General features: G+C 40.8%; 1 protein-coding gene across 5 annotated transcripts in view; it reads left to right on the plus strand.

Annotated features, from left to right (window-relative positions):
* Nucleotides 1-243: 243 nt before the first annotated feature.
* chn (zinc finger transcriptional factor charlatan) overlaps nt 244-19,809 on the plus strand; it is a 61,438-nt gene continuing 41,872 nt past the window's right edge. Inside the window, exon 1 of one of the 5 annotated variants that reach the window (XM_017618602.1) lies at nt 244-1,368. The gene's annotated coding sequence lies outside the window, so the exon portion shown is untranslated. Of the gene's footprint in view, nt 1,369-19,159; nt 19,725-19,809 lie in introns of those variants that run through there. The other 4 variants (XM_017618600.1, XM_017618598.1, XM_017618605.1 and 1 more) reach the window with 4 other exon arrangements.

Here is a 19,809-nt window from a genome sequence, read left to right on the forward strand (position 1 = left end):
AAGTGAAAAAGGGCCGCCACGTATAAAATTTCCCACCCAACACAAATCCATTTGTCACTGTATGCGTGCAATTTCCCACTTTGTGCTTAGGAGAGTGCAGCCGCTGTGCTGAGCAAGTGAGCGAGAGCTGGTGTGCGAGAGAGTGAGCGCCATATTTGAATAGCAGCAGCAGGCAATGAAACCTTTACCAACTTACCGTTACCCTATGATAAATGCAATTATTATTCAATTGGCATTTGATGACAACACTAGGGATAACGGGACGGTTGCCTACAATACCAACAGCACCAACAACCAAACGTAACCCGCCAGCCAAGTTAAACACTTTTACAACGCCAACAAATAATTCTTTCGAGTGAGTGCAGGCTGCTGAGCACGTTTGATTGTATGTGTGTGTGTCTAAGGGTTAGTGGGCGTAGGAGGGCTGGTGCGCATTTGGGAGCGTTTTGGCGAGTGGAGGAGCAACAAAATCAACAATTCGTTGGCGCCGCCGACGACCTCGCCACCCATCCCCATCGTTGTCGTTGTATAGTCGCTGAGTACCGACTATAACGGTATACTATCACTGTGACGATGTGGTGGCCACATGTGGCAGTGTGTGTTGTGGCGGCCATCAGCCAGCAACAGAAAAGCTAAACGTTAAGAGCCAAAGTGCCACAAACGGATTTTCCGTAGGTAGAAGAGTAGACGCCATTTTCTCCTCGTCGCTTGCGACGTACGGCCGTACTTACTGTCTAAGTGTGTCTCTGCAAATGCGAGTAAGCTTTGGAGTGTATGTACGTGTGTGCGTAAATGTAAGGAAAAATATATTTTATTAACGGCAGTGGAGAAGATTGCAGCGCCGCTGAAAGGAGGAACACACGGACGACACAGTGTGGCGGAACACTTTGTACTTTGGTTTTGGTAGTGTAATGGCAAAAGTGACGGGTAACGGTAACGGCGTCGGAGTCCGAGACGCTACTGGAGTCTGAGTCTGAGGCGAGTCGTTGACGCTAGCAGTGCCATAGAAAAACGCTTTTTGAGCCAAAGTGTGAGAATTTGTTGTGCACAAAGTAAAAAAAAAATCCAATAAAATAAAAATATAAAGGAGGAAAAAAATACTGATAAAGAAATGCCATTGGGTGGGACGCAACGCTGCTGGCGAGTGTGGTAACCTGCCGAACGGGCTTAAGTACTTGTAAATAAAAGATTTGTTTGCATATTTTTCACACTTCGTTGCCTAAGCGGAATGAAGTAAATTTTTAAGTGCGTACAATTTCTGCAGCCGTCAAGGCATATGCAAGGGAATTGCAGCGGAATTATTGAAGTGTGAAATTCACAGGCGTGTGGATGCAACGACAAGCAGCGAAAATGTCTACGGCAATGTTGGTGAGTAGAAAAAGTAGTAAAAAATATTTTATTAGTAGATTTTTTTTTCGAACCTATAATTAAAATTAAGCTGTCTCGAGGCCTTTGAAGTCGAATTGATTTTATGTACATATGCATGCATGTACGCACATACATACATTTGTATGCAAGTTTGTGCGTGTATGTATGTACATTGATACATTTGTAGGTATGTGTTTAGTTGGACAAAAATTTTAAAAGCAAATTATACAAACATTTTTATTGATTTTTCGCCAATGAAAAACGTCACTGCTGCTTGGCTAGTTGAGCAATTGAATCGTCGTCAAATCGACTAGCCGAGCAAATGCTGCGCAGCAATGCTGTCTGCAGCGCTCATCAGCATTTCTATGGATTTTTGCTAATACACATTATACATTTAACTAAGTTGGGTGGCAGGCGTGTGGCAGTGGGCGCTCTAACCTTTATTCCATTGCCTGCAACTCACACTGCACACCACTGTCTGACGGCTGTCTAACGATTTTTTATTTTATTTATTTTTTGCTTTATATTATTTTCCATCCCTCATACCCTAACTTCATTTTATTTCAATATTTTTTCCGTTTTTGCCACAGCTCTAAGTATAGTTGATAGCAATCAAAAGCCCACATATGGTAGCCGGAAGTGGCAGCCATCACTGTGCACTCTGCTAAACTAGCATGTGTGTATGTGAATGCGCGTTTTCTACGCCATGCCGTAACAGTATTCAAAAACTCTACACCAAACCCAATTTTTGTCCTCGCTCTACCTTTTATCCTTCCGGCCTTCACTCGTAAATTGTATGTATAACAATTTTTCAATGCAATTCCTTTGCATTCGCCAAAACAGCAAAGCAAATCAGACATTTGACATACATCCGCACACACACGCATTCATTTACACACTCACACTCAATCCTCAAAAAATATTTCTCTACTTCCTTTTTCCGTGAGATTCTAGATTTTCGCTCTACTGCTGCTTTATCCGTTAGCTCTTCACACACACTCGCACACACACTTCAGTCTTCCATTCCACATTTCTGTAATTTTTTGTTTTGATCTACATATTTGCGCCCACTCTTGCCATCTCACTCTGGCGGTTGCCTATGTTTTGCCTCCACTTCAATGCATCTGAATGAGTCCGTTTGTTTTGTTTACCGTTTATTTCGTTGCCGCTATGCGCTCGCTTTGTTCGATTTCATCAAGCATTTCAGCTCCTTTTGCGCGGGCCGATAGATGGCGCGCATAATTGCTTTTACGATTTGATTTTAAATTTTGTACTGTTGTGGGGGCTTCCTGTTTTTTGTATTTGCTGTCTAATTGCGCTCTCGCATTCATTAATTGACGAATTTGCACGTATGCGCAGAAATAATGAAAAATCATATCGAACACAAGTTGCTGTGGTGTTTGTGTGTGAGGTTAGAGTGGTTGCAAAGTTTTTGTGTACCTGCAAATGTATCTAAATTTTCAGTTTTTCACATTAACCCACTCACAGCCCATAAGAAATTGTGCTACTGGAATATATTTTGACGAATTTTTTTTTACTACATTCAAAAAATGCTCGCAATTTTTGAAAATCCTAAACACACATATCCTAGGCTGGTAATATACGTATGTATATTCGAACATTCGTTCGGATATTCACGTGTACGGATTAAATTCGGATATCCGATTGATATCCGTTTATTTAACGATGTGTAAAATTTTTGTCAAAATTACTGAATCTACCAGGTTGCAAAATAAATTTTAGAACGCTTCATTAATTTGCAATTGGTATTTTCGTTATTCTTTAAATTCGCATCTCCGAATATCAACAAACTGTTGGGATATCCGAATATTCGGAATTTTTCTTCAGATATTCAAATATCCGGATTATGCGGATAGTCAAAAAATCTGAATAGATCTTCCAGTCCTGTTACATATTTTTTATTTTTTTTTGCAAAAATTCGACGCAACGAAAACTTCAAATAATATGATATTTCGTACCAAGTGAAGTAAAGGCATGGACAGACAGCAACGTTGATCCGGATTAACGGCGCAGTTGATCTGATCAAATTTGTACTATTGCAGATGGCAGTAATGCGGAGTAACGAGCCGGGAAGTCTGTGTTCTAGTCACACTAGCAGTGGAGTATTCATTAGCTTTTTTTTAATTCACTCAATTATTACTTATATTTTTTCGTAATTATAATGGCTGTTTCCTTTTTCATTAAAATTAAATTCTAATAGCCTTATTCATAAAAAATAAAATAGATTTAAAAAAGCTTTATACATTGATTTATTCATAAAAAATAAAATAGATTTAAAAAAGCTTTATACATTGAAAATTGTATGAAAACGTCAATTTATAAGGCTTTTTAAACTTAATTTATTTTTTATGAATTAGGCCATACAAATTTTAATTAACTGATAATAAATAATTAAAATAAAAAATTTAGGCAATCGCTCGAACCGAGGATCGCACCTGGGTGCTTCGGAATTGTAGTAACCTGCCCTCACCACTCGGCTACCGCGGATACCAAACTCGCTTGCTTTGTTTGCTTACTTATACAATAGACAAGGACTGGCAGTTTTGGCCATTGTTGTCTTCAAAAATTCCCCTGGTCCGCATTAATTTTGAGGATTAGCGGCATGTATTAATCAGGATCAACTGCCGTTAATTCCCGAAATAATTCTGAAACAATCAGTCTATGCTTTAAGTCGCGTTCTCTGATCAGTATGTATATATCGGTAAACTTAGCGCACTACGATTATTGTTATGAATTTTCTAGGATATTGTTGTTGTTTTGTTTTGTCTTGTCCTGGTGGACATTCTTAGAGAAATCCACGAATAGTGCATGCTCATCTCGGGACCGCTAAACTTCACCCTAATCAATTTCTTCCCTGTTATCCTTCGCTCTGGCAGAATGGAGGGACACAGGACTTGATCACTCCGAGGTACTCGACATCTGTTCTACAAAATTGATGTATCAAAACTACTCAACACCAGCCGCCAGTTTGGAAAATGGCTTCCCTCTGTAACCCTACTCCAATTCTACCGTCAAATACAGCTTCAAGCTGGAACAGAGAGTAGAAAGTGGAACATTCACTTAAATTTTTCTTCTAATTTCCACATAACTGCTGTGTGTTTCAAGCTGAATTGATAGCTATTGAAAAAATCACTTTGCAGCTGATTAGAGCTAATTTTGACCTAAAAGAAGGCACAGTCCTACTATAATATTTTTAGAATGCTGGGCAACTGCCTCTAAAACAGCTTTCGAATGCAGACGTGCTTATTCAAAAGGAGCTGGCATTCAAGCACCTACATCACAAGTATTATTTGGATTCCTGGACATTGACCTTTGGCCAGGATTGGAAGGCCCCTTACTACTAAAAAAACCTCCCATGAAGTGGTTATATCGCTTTTATCCTACAACCTGTGGCTTAAAACCTCGGACGAACTCAGAATGAGAATTTTGTAATCATCACTGTTCACTGCCTAAAGGGAATGCACACGAGAAGAATGGACTTTTCAACACAAATTTCTGCCGAGACTGTCAAGACGAAGGGGAAGTCAAAAGCGTCGAGTACTTTCATTGACAATGGCAGGACTCAGCATCTTGTCGACTGTCTTACAAACTTACGCTCGCCAAAAATTGCTGTCCTCAACACTTTATTTATAAAACTCCTTCTTCTTCTCGTTCGAGGCTGTAACCGCCTGACTGATTTTGGACGAGTTCGATAAACGATGGCAGTCGCTTTTCTTTTGTGCCAACTGACGCTAACTTAAAATACAAAGTGAAGCCAGGTCCTTCTCCACCCGGTGTTTCCATCTCAGAGGAGGCTTCCTTATTCCTTTGGTACCACCAGTATGTTCAGACTCGATTACATTCCAAGCTGAAGCGTTTGTGTCGATTAAATAGTACGACATGACCAATTCAGCGGAGGAGAAGCTGTAAATAAACCTAATTAATTATACTTCTAGGAGCCCGGTCGGCATCCAGCGAAAACGGCAACACAACGGGCTCTTCGGACCCAGGTCTGCTTCCATTTACGGTTCCGTTGAAGCTCATCCAGCAGAGATGAAGCGGTGGATGCGGCAGTAGGCACCTTCCAGAATTACCGTTCGCCAGCATAAATGTCTCTTGGTGTGGGGTGAGCGCTGATTTTTCTCTCGGAAACTTCCGCGAAGCTGTCCCAGTCTGCAGGTTTACCAATCGAGGTGACTATGGACAAGGTCACTTCGTTTTGCTGTCTATCACCCCAGCGCTAACTATTGTTATGTCCGGCAAGCTGCTGCAGCTGCCCATAACGTTCTCGATCATTGCGCAGAATATTAAATGGCCTATCTGTTAAGCCAAGTGCATTTACTTACTGTCGTTGGCAGGCTTGAATGCCAAATATCGTGGTGTGCGTTAAAGTCACCTCTGAGGAGTGCACCTATTTCAAGGTGATATGCTGCTGGGCAAAAGGTAACGTGCGGTATGTAAACGTTATTCACTAATGGGTTGGTCTTCAATGTTTTTACGAGGTCTGGTCTGTGACTTTTGAATAAGGGTTTATGTTTTCGGTTTAAAAAAATTATCTAGTTTAGAACATAGTTCCTTTTGAAATCTATACGCATCGTTCTTTCGATTCCTTACAAGTGCTAATCTAAAATACATAGACGTTGGGATAAATATACATATATGGCTTCAACGATCTCGCATAGTTTCGATCTCCGATTGGCCAGCACCGTATCAAGTATTTTTTGCATGGTGTAGTTACCTTAAATAAGCGTTCAGAAGGCGCAGTGTAAGTTTGATGGTAATGTTGTATACATACATACATACATGTATGAAAGTATATGCTATTACAAAGCCAACATTTTAACAGGAACTAGTGTAGTTCTGGTAATGCACCAGAAACCAGATTCAATACTGAACCTTTTCCAAGGACGATTACAAAATTGCTATAATCATGAATGAATTCCAAAATCAAATATACGAAAGTATGAATATATGTACATATATTGTCCATCTACCACTTGCTCCAAGTAACCCAGTTGTCGTTCACATACTTAATTCCACGTAAAATATGTGTACCCATACATAAGTATGTACGTGTGTATGCACATACATATAAACACTCTCACGCCAAAATCATAACAGCACATCCGCTTTCAAGGAAGCCCTACTGACTCACTCACTGGACATTCATTGCAAGCATGTTTTCCCCATCATTATCGATGCACTCCTCGAATCCCAAAACCCAATTTCCAACTCACTCAACAGGTTTCGAGGCAAAAAACCAAACCAACAAAAGCTGCTGAAAAAAGTTAACATTGGTAGTAGTAAATCCATATTGACCTTCTTGTGCTACACCACGGCATTATATCACTGTTACACTCCTGTCAAGCCATTTCGCACACCACTTGGACATGGTCCGGCCAGACGAAAGACTAGTCAAGCAATGTAAATGTAACATAAATATATACAGATGTACATCCATACTAGTCCGCTCCAACGAACCGTCGATGTAGCGCCACAAGTATGAATACATAGTTAGGTACCATTGCTCAGCGATCGCTGATCGCTAACTGCTCGCACGCACGCACATGGTTGCCAGGTGTCCGGTTTTTGAAAACTCGGAAACTTTTCGTTTGGCGAGGGGATGAAACGGGGCAGGGGGAAGAGGGGGTTGTGTTTGTGTGTATTTAAGCCAGGGCTACGGAGCGGAGCGGAGGAAAGGAGCAAGGAGCAAAGGAGTTTGGTTGGAGTGGAGCTGGAGTAAAGAGCTAAAAAAAATCATTTGCTCCTTAGCTCCTTAAAGGAAATTAAATGTACTTTATTATTATTTTTTTTTGGTTTTACCAATGAAAGCAACCGTGCTAAATAAATTTTCACTATATTTTTAATTGGCAATACTGTTCATTGCACAATGTCCAGCAGTCAGGGATAATTTCCACGTCAATTTGAACGGCGATAAAAAAAAACAATAGGGCCCATGAAAAAGCATCTGTGAATTGCAAAAGGAAAGCGTATTGAACGGAATTCAATAAAAAAATTCAGAGAAACAGCCAAAAATATATCCGTTTCAGAACTATTTTCGGTTCTTGTCTGTACATACGTTTCTGTCACACACTTTATTGGAAAAACGGATCGTCAAAATATTCGAAAATGAAATCAGTAAACAGAGAAAAATCCCCGTATCCTTCACTTTTCTCCCTTTTTCGGGTCGGTTTGTTGCTGGCTGGGTTAATATCTGCCATTTTATTTAAAGACAAAATATATCGGGAAATTTAAAAAATAATATCGGTTAATAGTTTTTGGCGGTTAGGAATCGTAAAGAAATTACATAAATAAACAAAAATGTTTTTTTTTTTGTTTTTTTTTTTTATTATTGGGAGCGAGAGCGGAGCTCGTAGCGAAATAAACTACCGGAGCGGAGCGATGAAAAAAAAAGTTTGTTCCTAAGCCCTGGTTTAAACAGATCACCCACTTCACAGTCCGATCTTTTTTTTATTGACACCCGGACGAGTAGACTAAAATCCCGACTGTCCGGTCAAAAGCCGGACACCTGGCAACCCTGCGCATCCACCAAATAGCCCTCACCGGTTCGCCGAGCATTCAAGAATATCGCTGCAACAACAAAATCCATAATTATTCGATACGATTTTCCTGTCCAAATTGTCGTGATTGGAGTGAAGGTGAAGTAGAGTAGATGGTGTAATCCCCTCAGGTGAATTTTGTATGCTTGTGAAACCGGTTCTGACTCGCATTCGATACCCGCAAACATATCGCGACACTCTCGTATACACCTTCATTGTGCAGCCAACTGCAATTGTTTGAGGATGAACGGGGAACACTCTTTGACGCTCGGATGCTGCAAACAGCATTGTTGTGGCTCTGCCAATATTACTACCTTTGCTTTTGTTGGTGTTATTACGGCTGATCATTCACTAACTCGTTTTATACTCACACTGTGTTGACTTTGATCATTGGACCACTTATTTACGTACAAGCCAGGTTGATGACGAAAGTGCTGGATAGTAGCTAGTTTGTCTGTTTGTGCGAGTACTTGGATTGGCTGTTTGGCTGCTGGTTGAAACATCTATCCTGACATGCATTGCTTCTGTCGTCGGCATGACTTTCAATTTCACTGAGGAAGGTGATTTGCGCTACATACAAGTTTTTCTACGAGTCTTATGGAATTTCCATAACTAAATATCACCGACTCAATGAGCTAGCTACGCGTAGCAGTGAGTCAGAAAGTGTTAATTGAGAAAACTTGAATAGAGTGTTTGATTGATGTTTTTGTGCTATTTTGCAATAGTAATGATAAATTGGTTATTCGCATGTGGAAGTTTTTCCATGAATATTTTTTGTAAGAATTTCTAAGGATCTACATAGATATTCTGGTCAATAGCTTTACGGCAACATGTGACGAAGATTTGAATCGGGCCTGCCCCATAAAAAAAGCCGAGAGGTATAAGGAAACCACCCTGGTGCAGCTAAGTGATCGAAGATGCCCACAAATACTGTCGAAGGACCTTTAATCTCGCTAGATTCTCAGCAAATAATACGTGAAAGTAAAGCTGTAAGTTAATCTTAAGATCCTTATGGAGTTACTTTGATAGTGATATGGAATATGCATCACAAAGATCTAGGTTCTGGAAGGTACTCTCTAGTTTGCCTCGAGTCGACCCGGGATGCTTGCTAATCTCCGATGGGAGGTGGACGGAAACCGCTGAGGAATCTCTGGATGCCACTAATCAGGCGCTAAATATGCCACCTACGAAAAAAAAATTAATTTGGCAAATAGAATGCTTTACACCTCGGTTCTGACTGACATTTGACCGATTCAGCTGCCACAATCGGTGGACCCAAGCACTAAATTCTCGTATGCTATTTTTAAGGGAGTTATTACTCTCAACCACATTCCGGAGATGCTTCAAAGGTCGAGGGTTGTCTTCATCCCTAAGGTGGGGAGGATATTTCACACTTATCCCAAATACTTTAGTCCCATAAGTATATCCTCATTCCAACTCAATATAATAGAGCAGCTGATTCAATTTTATATATATTACGTCCACGGCAATCATGTTGGCTCTAACGCATCGACTTACCGGTAGTCTCACTCGTACGCCAATTGCTTATAGACAGGGTCGGGCGAGCGCAATTGCGTGATCATCCCTGGACAAATACATTAGCAGAGAATGCCGCAGAGTGGATTTTGTCTTCCCTTCTATGGGTAAAGGCGATTCATGAACTGCTGAGAGTCGTCGAAGAGGACTTACTTTGTGTTGTTCTCAATCACCGCTAGAACAAGCTTTTTTCCCCCTATTCTAGGCTTGAAATTATTGCTCTCAGGGTCCTGGTGTCAATGTTCCGGTATACTACCGCAACATCATGGTTTTTCTGCAGTAGCGCCGCTTCGAGTTAGATTGACAGCTCGTGTGTTATGCTTTTCAACCACAGATTGAATAAGTCATTGCATAATGAATGCCCTTAACTTAAACCTTGTTTGGCCTGAAATGACTCGGAGACGTGCTTCCTCATTTGGACGGAGCTAAACGGTGTGCCCAACGGTACTCTTTAAGGTGTCGTTATCGATTTTTAAGCTCTCGCCCAGACGAACTCTGGGTTGACTTATGCAATATTCTACAACTCTACGGATTTACATACTTTCGTCACAGGTAACTAAATTTACGTGCCTTGGTACCCAACAAGATTATGTACATATGTACATTACGAGGGCGGCCAATACTAACAAGCATTGGCCACATTGGCGCATAGGGAACACTACTTTCGTCTAAGACGCATATGATTTTCTGATCCTTTTCTACCTCTGCAAGGAATCAAGGCCGGCGCTCGTTGGCGCTTTGGGAATTTAGAAGTATTTACTTTTCCCTAATTATTTTTTCGTGCATCTTCTCGATTTCCTCACCATCCTCCCTGATCGACGAGGTGCTCAGACGGCGATCGGTATGCCGTACTTATGGGTTGTTTTATGGTGGTCTGCGCAGGTGAAACGTCGTAAAGCTGGCCCTACAGCCATCCGGAGGAGACAATGTATGTGCTCGCTGTAGGACTGTCGATACTTTTCGCCTTTGTTAGAAAAACTAGCTTTTCATCTTCCCGTACCAGGTGGTACAATGGTAATAATTATAGTGCGCTCGGTTGCACCTGTTGTATGCCTGCATTGCAGGCTTTTTCTGCAGAACCAAAGCTCGAGGATGGAGGTAATTCGTCACTTTTTCGTAGAAGTTTTTTGTTAAGTATCTACGAGTGACAGAGTGAGATGGTCAGGCGGTTCGGATTCACTTCGGTTTCGGTCAAAAATGGCCGAGTAATTTGACCGAAAAGTTATTAAGAAAAAGTCGTTGAATTATTTGTTGTAACTTTGAAATGTTTAAAGTTAACTCAAGAGCTTAAATTTAAATCGGCTAAAAAAAGAGCTAGGGGGTAAAAATACCCTCAGTGTAGGACTTTGACCCGAACTAAACTTTCTATCGTCCAAGTACCCTTCCCACATGTAGGTGGTTTGAGGACTTAGCTCTAAGTCCATTATAGTTCCTATGCTGCCCGTCTATAAGTAGCATCTACTCAGAATAGTTATTTATTACAAACAACGCACCCCAGTCGGTCACTTCGAACCTTCCACCGTGATATGCTCAACTATTTTGCTTCTCTTCTTACCTTCTTGCCATGGTTATTCTTATACCATCTTCCCGTCTTAGCTGCTGGTGTATCTAGGTTAATGCGGTACTTGGCACATCCCAAACAGGTCGTAGCGGACGATCGGAAAAGGATGATATTCTGCAGTCTGATTTCAGCAAAACGCGGGCAAATGAATACTACAGCTCAGTGTATTAAATTCCTGGCAATCTGGACATAGCGGAGAGTCATCTAAGCCGAAACGGTGTAGATTATTGCGGTCACACCCGTGGCCTGCGAAAAAACTGTGTTATGACAAAGTTTACTTCTCCATGGCCATCAATTGGAGGAGAAGAGCGGCCAAACACTAACGTATGTGCAAGCGCCAATCTATTATTATTATTATTACTATAGTCAGTGAGTTACTCGTGAACTTGAGGTCGATGATAGACTATTTAATGTTTCGGTGAAAAGTGCTGAGTGCGGGCGCTAAAGGCAAAGGTTTATAGTAGAGCTACACCCATGGACTTTGTCTTTAGTCTACCACACTCCGTCGGCCATGCATTGAAATCGCCTACCAGAATTATTGGGTGTCTGTTTATTGAAGTTTCTGCTACCTTATCCAAGAGTTCTTGGAATTCCTGATGGATCCAGCTAGGAGGTACATAAAAGCTAAATTTGGGGTATCCTTCGACTTGAACGCAAACAAAGCCCTTATCCGCAATCTGCTGGATCTGCTTTCTGAAATGGGTGACTACGTTACGCCCATACTCCCGCTGGACGAGTAGATAAATCTGTAGCCCAAGTACATACCTACTTTCCATGGAATTTTAGTAGATTTTTGAAATTTTATAAATGTAGCTGCGTCCGCTTTCATTTCCAGCACTGTCTGTTTGAAAAAGCGCTGTAGCTCGATTCTGTAACAATTCTCTACCAAGGCGAATTGAGATATGCATTCGCCACCCTGTTCTCTACTGCTAATGAGTCGTAGAAAATTACGTCTATTCTCTACCAGTAGAGAAATAATCGGTAGAGAAGTGTTACAGAAACAAGCTACTGGACTGCCTCACCATGGTCTCAGGTATAACCTTCATATAAATGCATCCTAACTGATTAGAAAAGTCATAAACAACAAAAGCTATAATTATTGCAGTAATTTATTTCAGTCTATTTTAAGTTACTAAGATAGTTCTCCAGTCACGTGTTTACGCGAGCAATTAACCGTGCTTAAATAAAACGTACATACATACCTACCGTAAAAATATGGAACTTCCAGTAGTTCACTGATTTCCGGCTTTCTTAAACAAACAATTTCCCTCTAAATGCATTAGATCACAACAATGACGTATATATTTGCAATTCTGCAAGTCATATGACGGAATAACCTCCCACTGCATAGGGAGTCCCCACTTCCCACAATTTGAATTATTTCCGCAAACAAACTGTAGCTACATGTATGTATGTAGTTCATTATACGACTATGTACGTGGTATGTACGTGTGTATGAATGCATGTAAGAGGTATGCACTTGAGCCCTTATCATGCATCTAAAGCGGGTGAATTGAATAAATTTCGCTCTCAGTTCCATGACTCACGAAGTTCTGAGCCAGAACCCCCACACGAATCTCAGCCAGTCGTTGCGCTTCGCTGCACCTTTTGATGCCGACAGCGGTAGTGAAAATACATACCTACTTACTATTGTAGTACAAAGTTCTAAACCCAATCGCGATCTCACTGATCATCATCATCTCTGCCTTTTATGAAAATTCGTTGGTTCATTATTGAATAAACAACCACCACCATTCCGCCACTGTACCTATGCACGTTGGTACGCTCGTAGTGGCGGCGAACGGTGAAACGCTGCTAAAAAGCAAACCCAGTTTAGAGCGAATATGAAAAGCGAAACGAAATCAATGATCATCAAGCAACCCACACAAAACCTGTGGCGGCATAATGGTACGAATAGGTACATACCCACAAACGTATGTATACCAAATTGACCTGTACTCTATGCCCAGTTGCTCCTCACCCCAGCGCATTTGTTCGGTGATTTTGTGCCCGATTGCTGATCTACTTGGTAGCGCTGCTTTTGCTTCTGCCTTTGATGGTACAATGCCACAACACAACAATAACAAAAACAATAAAAGTGTTGATGGGGCAAAAAATACACCGGCATACCAGCAGGCAGTTAGCGCTTGTGTAGCAGCCAAGAGTCAGCCAGTTGACCATGCAGTTAACCCACCCTACTTGTCCACATCGTCTTACATAAATTCATACATACTCATATTGTACATTCATATGTACGTATGTACACTAGGGTTTGCCGAAAAGAAATACCGTCTTTCTAACAAAAATCGCAACAAAAGTGCGGGGTGTGCATAGCTCAGTGGTTAAAGCTTCTGACTTTGCACATCGATGATGCGGGTTCGATTCTTGCTGAAGTCTAGAAGAATAAGTCTGATGAGGAGAAGTGGTGATCTCCGAAATAGCTGCTATAACTTCTTCCGCTTAGACTTTGTGGTACAAAGCTCAATACCGATATTAAAAATCGCAATTATCTCCGAAACTATTAATCGCAAATAATTTTACTGCAAAATGAGCAACCAATAAATAATTTCTCTCACACAAATATATTCATGTACAATACCTATTTTTTTTTGTACTAAAGTCGCAATTATCTAGGAAACTATAATTTAATATAAGGACACTTTTTGTAGACAATTCAATTTTCGATCGATATACATACATAAGATAAGAAAAAAAAAGTTTGATTAACTTGGGCGTTAGTATAGTATGCAATAGCCATAACTAGCCAAAATACCCAAATTAATTTTTTAATTGATAATGATGCATTTCATCGAATTATAAGTCCCCACATTGTTTTATGCAATAAAAAATTTCAGTTAGTTGTGGCTTTTTTGCATTTCAGCGACGAAGTGAGATACGCCCTTTCCATACTATATATTTAGTGCCGATATACATATGATACTGTAACCGCCTAAGCGATTTTGGCCGATTTCAACAAAGCATGCCAGTCGTTACTCTTCTGTACCAACTGACGCCAATCGCAAATGCTAAGTGAGGGAAAGTCCTTCTGCACTTGGCCTTTCCATGGCAGTGGGGGCCTCCTTCTTATTCTGCTACCACCAGCGGGTTCCGAGTTGAATACTTTTTAGAGCTGCAGCGTCGGAGTCCATTCGAACGACATGGCCAAGCCAGCGGAGCCGGTGTATTTTAATTCGCGGCACTATGTGGTAGATAGAATAAGGTTTTCGTACATCGAGAGAGGACTTAACTTCTGAATAGCCTATTTACAATGTACATATTTGTGAAACACAAATATGCTTAGAGAACGGTCAGTGAGTTATGGCCTGCCAATCACTGGTTTAGAGCATAATGCAACATATTTTTCCCATTTACATAAAAAATTCTAAAATTCGGTTTTTCAGACCACCTTAATGTACACGTTTCCTTGCACAAATCCATATGCATGGATGTACATACATACATATATAATTATGTTTGTGTATACATATTTAAGCACATACACACGCAACCATACATAAAAATGTGCGTATAGCATATGGCGTGTAAATATGTACATATGACCTGCCCTCACATGTTGACTAAACCTCTCTTCTTGCTGCTACTCACCCACTCAGCTCCTGGTGACGGCGCCGCACAGTGGTGCAGACGTGAAATGCACTAAAAAGGTCTGCAGTCTAAAATTCTTGAAGATTTTAATTTTTTTTTGGATAAACGATAATTAAAATCTGAAGTTTCCGAGTTACCTTTTTAAACATCGTACAGCTTCCTAAGTAAAAAGTTTTTACTTTTAAAAGTCATTAATATAAATCAGTGACCGAAGGTGTTGGAAAACAAAAGTTTACTACGACTTATTCAAATGACTTTTATAAGTATGATTGAAAAAATAAAGATCAGTGACTGATTTTTATTTATGACTTTTATAAATAAAAGTCTTCGATAACTGTTATTTAAGACATATAATTTAAAAGGCAAAGATAACTGTTATTTGCAGATTATTTAAATAAAAATCAAAAATAATTGTTATTTTCGATTTATAAAATAAAAATCAGAAATAACGGCTATTTAAAGAGTAATTAAATAAAAGTAAAAAAATAATTGTTAAAGAGTAATTTTTTAATAAAAGTTGTAACTGCTACGGTCCCTGGAAAAACACTATCAGCTGATTTCCAAAAATTGCCTTCAGCTGAGATTCCTTTTTTGGAATTTGCTGTTATCTTTTACAATGACTTCCATTTCTATTACCAAAATACCAAATACACCATTACACTAACCAACAAATAAAGAAGTATAAGTTCGGGCGAAACCGAATTGTTTATACCCGGTGCAGGTACCTTTGCATGCTAAGCAGGGGTGTTTCCCCGATTTCAAATGTTTTCGATAATATGCTGACTTAATGAAATCATTGCACCAAGTTTGGTAGAAATCGATAAAGCGGTTACTGAGATACACCTTTGTAATCATAAAGTGGGCGATGCCACGCCAAATTCCTAAAATTCTATAACAGTATTATTTATTGTTAAGAGATTGTTGTAAATATTATTATTCTCCTTCTTCTTTAATGGCGCTGTAACCGGGTAAGCGATTTTCTTCTTCATATTATTTGGCGCTGTAATCGCCTAAGCGAACAGAACACAACAGCACGCCAGTCATTTCTCTTCTGTTCTAATTGACGCCTATTGGAAATGCCCAGTGAAGTCCTCCTCCACCTGGTATATCCAACGCAGAGGAGGCATTCCTCTTCCTCTGTTACCAGCATCGCGGCCCGCGTTGAATACTTTCTGAGCAGGAGCGTTTCTGTCCATTAGAATGACATGGCCAAGCCAGCTGAGCCGCTGAATTTTAATTCGCTGCACTATGTCTACATCGTTGTAAAGCTCATACAGCTCATCATTAAAGGCCGGTAAATCTTTCGCAGAATCTTTCTCTCGAAAACTCCAAGAGCCGCTTCCACAGATGTTTTTATTGTCCATGCCTCCGCGCTATACACCAGCACAGGCATGATTAGTGACTTATAGATTGTGATCTTTGTACGAGGAGAGAGAACTTTACTTCTCAATTGCCTACTCAGTCCAAAGTAGCACTTTTTGGCAAGAGTTATTCTCCGTCGGATTTCAAGGCATGAACACCAATGCTGGTACCCAAATAAACGAAGTCGTATACTTTTTCAAACTTGTAACTGTCAACAGTGACGTGGGTGCCAAGACGCGTATTCTCTGACTGTTTGTGTGATGACAGGAGATACTTCGTTTTGTCCTCGTTCACCACCAGATCCATTCGCTTTGCTTCTGTGTCCAATCCCGAGAAGGCAGAATAGACGTAGCCCTTGTTTTTACCGATAATATCGACAGATTAAAGAAATCACACGAGAGGGAGTCACCTTGTCTGAAACCTCGCTTGGTATCAAACGGCTGGGAGAGGTACTTCCCTATTCAGACGGAGCTGGTGGTATTGCTCAACGTCATTTTACACACGCGTATTAGTTTCGCGGGGATACCAAATTCAGATATTTCGGCATAAAGACAACTTCTCTTCATGCTGTCGAAAGCGGCTTTGAAATCGACAAATAGATGGTGTGTGTCGATCCTATTCTCGCGGATCCTCTTCTAAGATTTGGCGTATTGTGAATACCTGATCTATAGTGGATTTGCCAGGCCTAAAGCCACACTGATAAGGTCTGATCAGTTCGTTAAAGGTGAGCTCGATAAGACCTTGTAACCTATGCTTAGAAGGCTGATTCCGGGGTAGTTGGCTCGAATGGCGGGATCGCCTTCCTTGTGGATTGGGCAGAGCACACTTAAATTTCAGTGGTCGGGCATGCGTTAATCTGACCATATTCTGCATAAGAGTTGATGCATCCACCTTATCAACTCCTCGCCACCGTGCTTTAATAGCTCAGCTGGCAGGCTGTCAGCTCCAGCAGCTTTGTTGTTTTTCAAGCGCGCTATCGCTATTCGTACCTCGTCATAGTCAGTTGGGGGAACATCGACTCCATCATCATCGACTGGGGGCTCGGGTTCGTCTTCTCCACTAATTTCAGCGCTGCTACTATTCAGAAGGGTGGAAAAAAAGTGTTCCCTCCATAATTTAAGTACATTCTGGATATCGGTCACTAACACATCGATCGCAGCGTGGCGCTATAGGCGGGGTCTTTTTTGTCTGCGGCTTCTTGGCATTCCCCATCGTACCAGTTGCTCTTTCGGGCTCGTTGAAATCCAACTACTTCTTCGGCGGCGGTACTTAATGATCGGGAAATGTGGTTCCACTGCTCGCTTATGTCGGATTGTTGAAGAGTGCTCTCAGGGAGCAGGTGTGTGAGTCGAATGGCGAGTAAATTGGCCGTCTGTTGTGATTTCAGCTTTTCGACATTAAGCTTTCCTTGCATTTCTGGGCGCACAATTTTTTCTGCACAGAGGCGGAAGCATGCCTTCCGTCTATCACAACGTGGTCATAAGGGTGTCCCTCAGAGAGATAGAGAGCAAACCTTACGAACTGATGCCATCAACACAGCGAAATGTGGTGTTGATTCAAACTAAACATTTGATAGCACACTTACATACATATGTACATGTACNTCGACATTAAGCTTTCCTTGCATTTCTGGGCGCACAATTTTTTCTGCACAAAGGCGGAGGCGTATCTTGATACAATTGGTTGCTGGCAAGACTTTGCGGGTTCAATTTTCATCAGACGGACCACAAAAATTTAAGACTTTTATCCAGGCGAATTTATACAAGGTGGTGTTACTGGCGAATTAATATTATCGCCGCGGTCCTCNGCTGTAGCTGAGTGTGCAAAGATGCTTGATACAATTGGTTGCTGCCAAGACTTTCCGGGTTCAATTTTCATCAAACGGACCGCAAAAATTTAAGACTTTTATCAAGGCGAATTTATACAAGGTGGTGTTACTGGCGAATTAATATTTTCGCCGCGGTCCTTCTGAATGTCAAAATTGTGTGTTTGTAGTAAACAAGGCGAATTAATTTTACAACAAACACATCATTTTGACATTCAGAATAACCGCGGCGAAAATCTAAATTCGCCAGTAACACCACCTTGTATAGATTCGCCTTGATTTTCATTTATTTGTATTCTTTCTGAGAGAGAGAGAGAGAGAGAGTTAAACCTGACATCAATACGGCGAAATCAGATGTTAAATAAGGGTTCATGCATTAAATGATAAGGCTTACGATCATATTAAATAAGGCTTATATAAGGCGCAAATTTTTCTGGTGGGCTTTTACTATATACATACGTACTCGTACCTCAGCATAAGCCTATTCTTTCCAAACATTTCAATTTCGTCCCACTGTGCAGCGNGCTTATATAAGGCGCAAATTTTTCTGGTGGGCTTTTGCTATACACATACGTACTCGTACCTCAGCATAAGCCTATTCTTTCCAAACATTTCAATTTCGTCCCACTGTGCAGCGNGTGTGCCTAATTCATTTTGCACGCTGTGGTGTTCTCATCGCTGCGCTCTCCTTACGCTCTTTTAGCACCTGCTAACTCTCTGCCCATGCCTGATCATATTAAATAAAGCTTATATAAGGCGCAAATTTTTCTGGTGGGCTTTTGCTATACACATACGTACTCGTACCTCAGCATAAGCCTATTCTTTCCAAACATTTCAATTTCGTCCCACTGTGCAGCGTCGACCGTTGACTGATTCTTCTTCTTTTACATTTTCGTTTATTTTTTTTGCGCTTTAGGCGGGTGGGTTGAAGTTGAAGCCGCTAACGTTATTATTGTTGTTGTCGTCGGTTAACATACAAAAATTAGGTAGGTAGGTAAATACATAGGTGGTACACACATAGCCGTACACACTGTCCGCGTCGCTCCCATCACATCGCATAACCCAGCAGCAGCGCTACTATTACTGCTTATTCTCTCGCAATTTTGTTGTTTTTCTTCCGATTTCGCTTTGTACGATCGTTTGGCGTAAGGTGGCTGGCGACGTCAGCGCTAGCCTGCTGGGTTGTTGGTGGTGGCGTTGGCGCGCACTTCGGTTCTTAATGTGTATACATACTTGCCTCCGGTCACTGCTGGCTTGATTGCTGCTGCTGCTACTGCCGTCGCCGTTGGCCGCTGTGTGTGTGTGGTTTGTTGGCTGTTTGTGGGCTTGTGTTATTTCTGTATGGCGGTGTGTGCACTCAGTCGCTGTTTCTCTGCTTTTCGAACGCCAACTGCGCCGGGGTAGGCGCTCAGCCTCACGCTACCGCCTGCACAGTTCGTCGGAATTTATTGAAGTGAGCGGTTGTTGTGTTTTTGTGAAGCGGCAAAAATAATTCGCATGTGCTTTGTGCGCTTCTTAACTTACATACATATTTTATTATTTTGAAACAAACTTTAGCGGCTGCTCGTACAGTGAATAAAGTTAAAATTACAAACATACTAAGTCCATAATTTAACTAATAGTGTATGGATTAGCAAGAATAATATCCGAGATTGCATATGGATTAAAAAAAAAAAAAACTAAGAATTGTGCATTTTTGATCTACTGACTGTGAGTTATAAAAGTGAAATTAGAAATGCTAAATTGCATGCAATAAACAGAATAAATATCAAAATAAACTAACGGTAGTGCGCTTGGTGACTGACCCCACCACCCACCCTCTATTTCGCGTCATTGCTTTAAAATGACGCAGGCGTGAGATTTTTAACCGAGTAAAGGATTATTGCAGATTTTATTTATCGTAGAGGTATGTAGTACATATGTACGTATATGCTTATATGGATCACAGTTACGTTTAATTTTAAGATTATTTAAAAAATGCAAAAANTTTC

Source organism: Rhagoletis zephyria, unplaced genomic scaffold, assembly GCF_001687245.7.
Source record: "Rhagoletis zephyria isolate East Lansing unplaced genomic scaffold, Rhagoletis_zephyria_1.1 Rzeph_scaffold_01667, whole genome shotgun sequence".
Lineage (NCBI taxonomy): Eukaryota > Metazoa > Arthropoda > Insecta > Diptera > Tephritidae > Rhagoletis > Rhagoletis zephyria.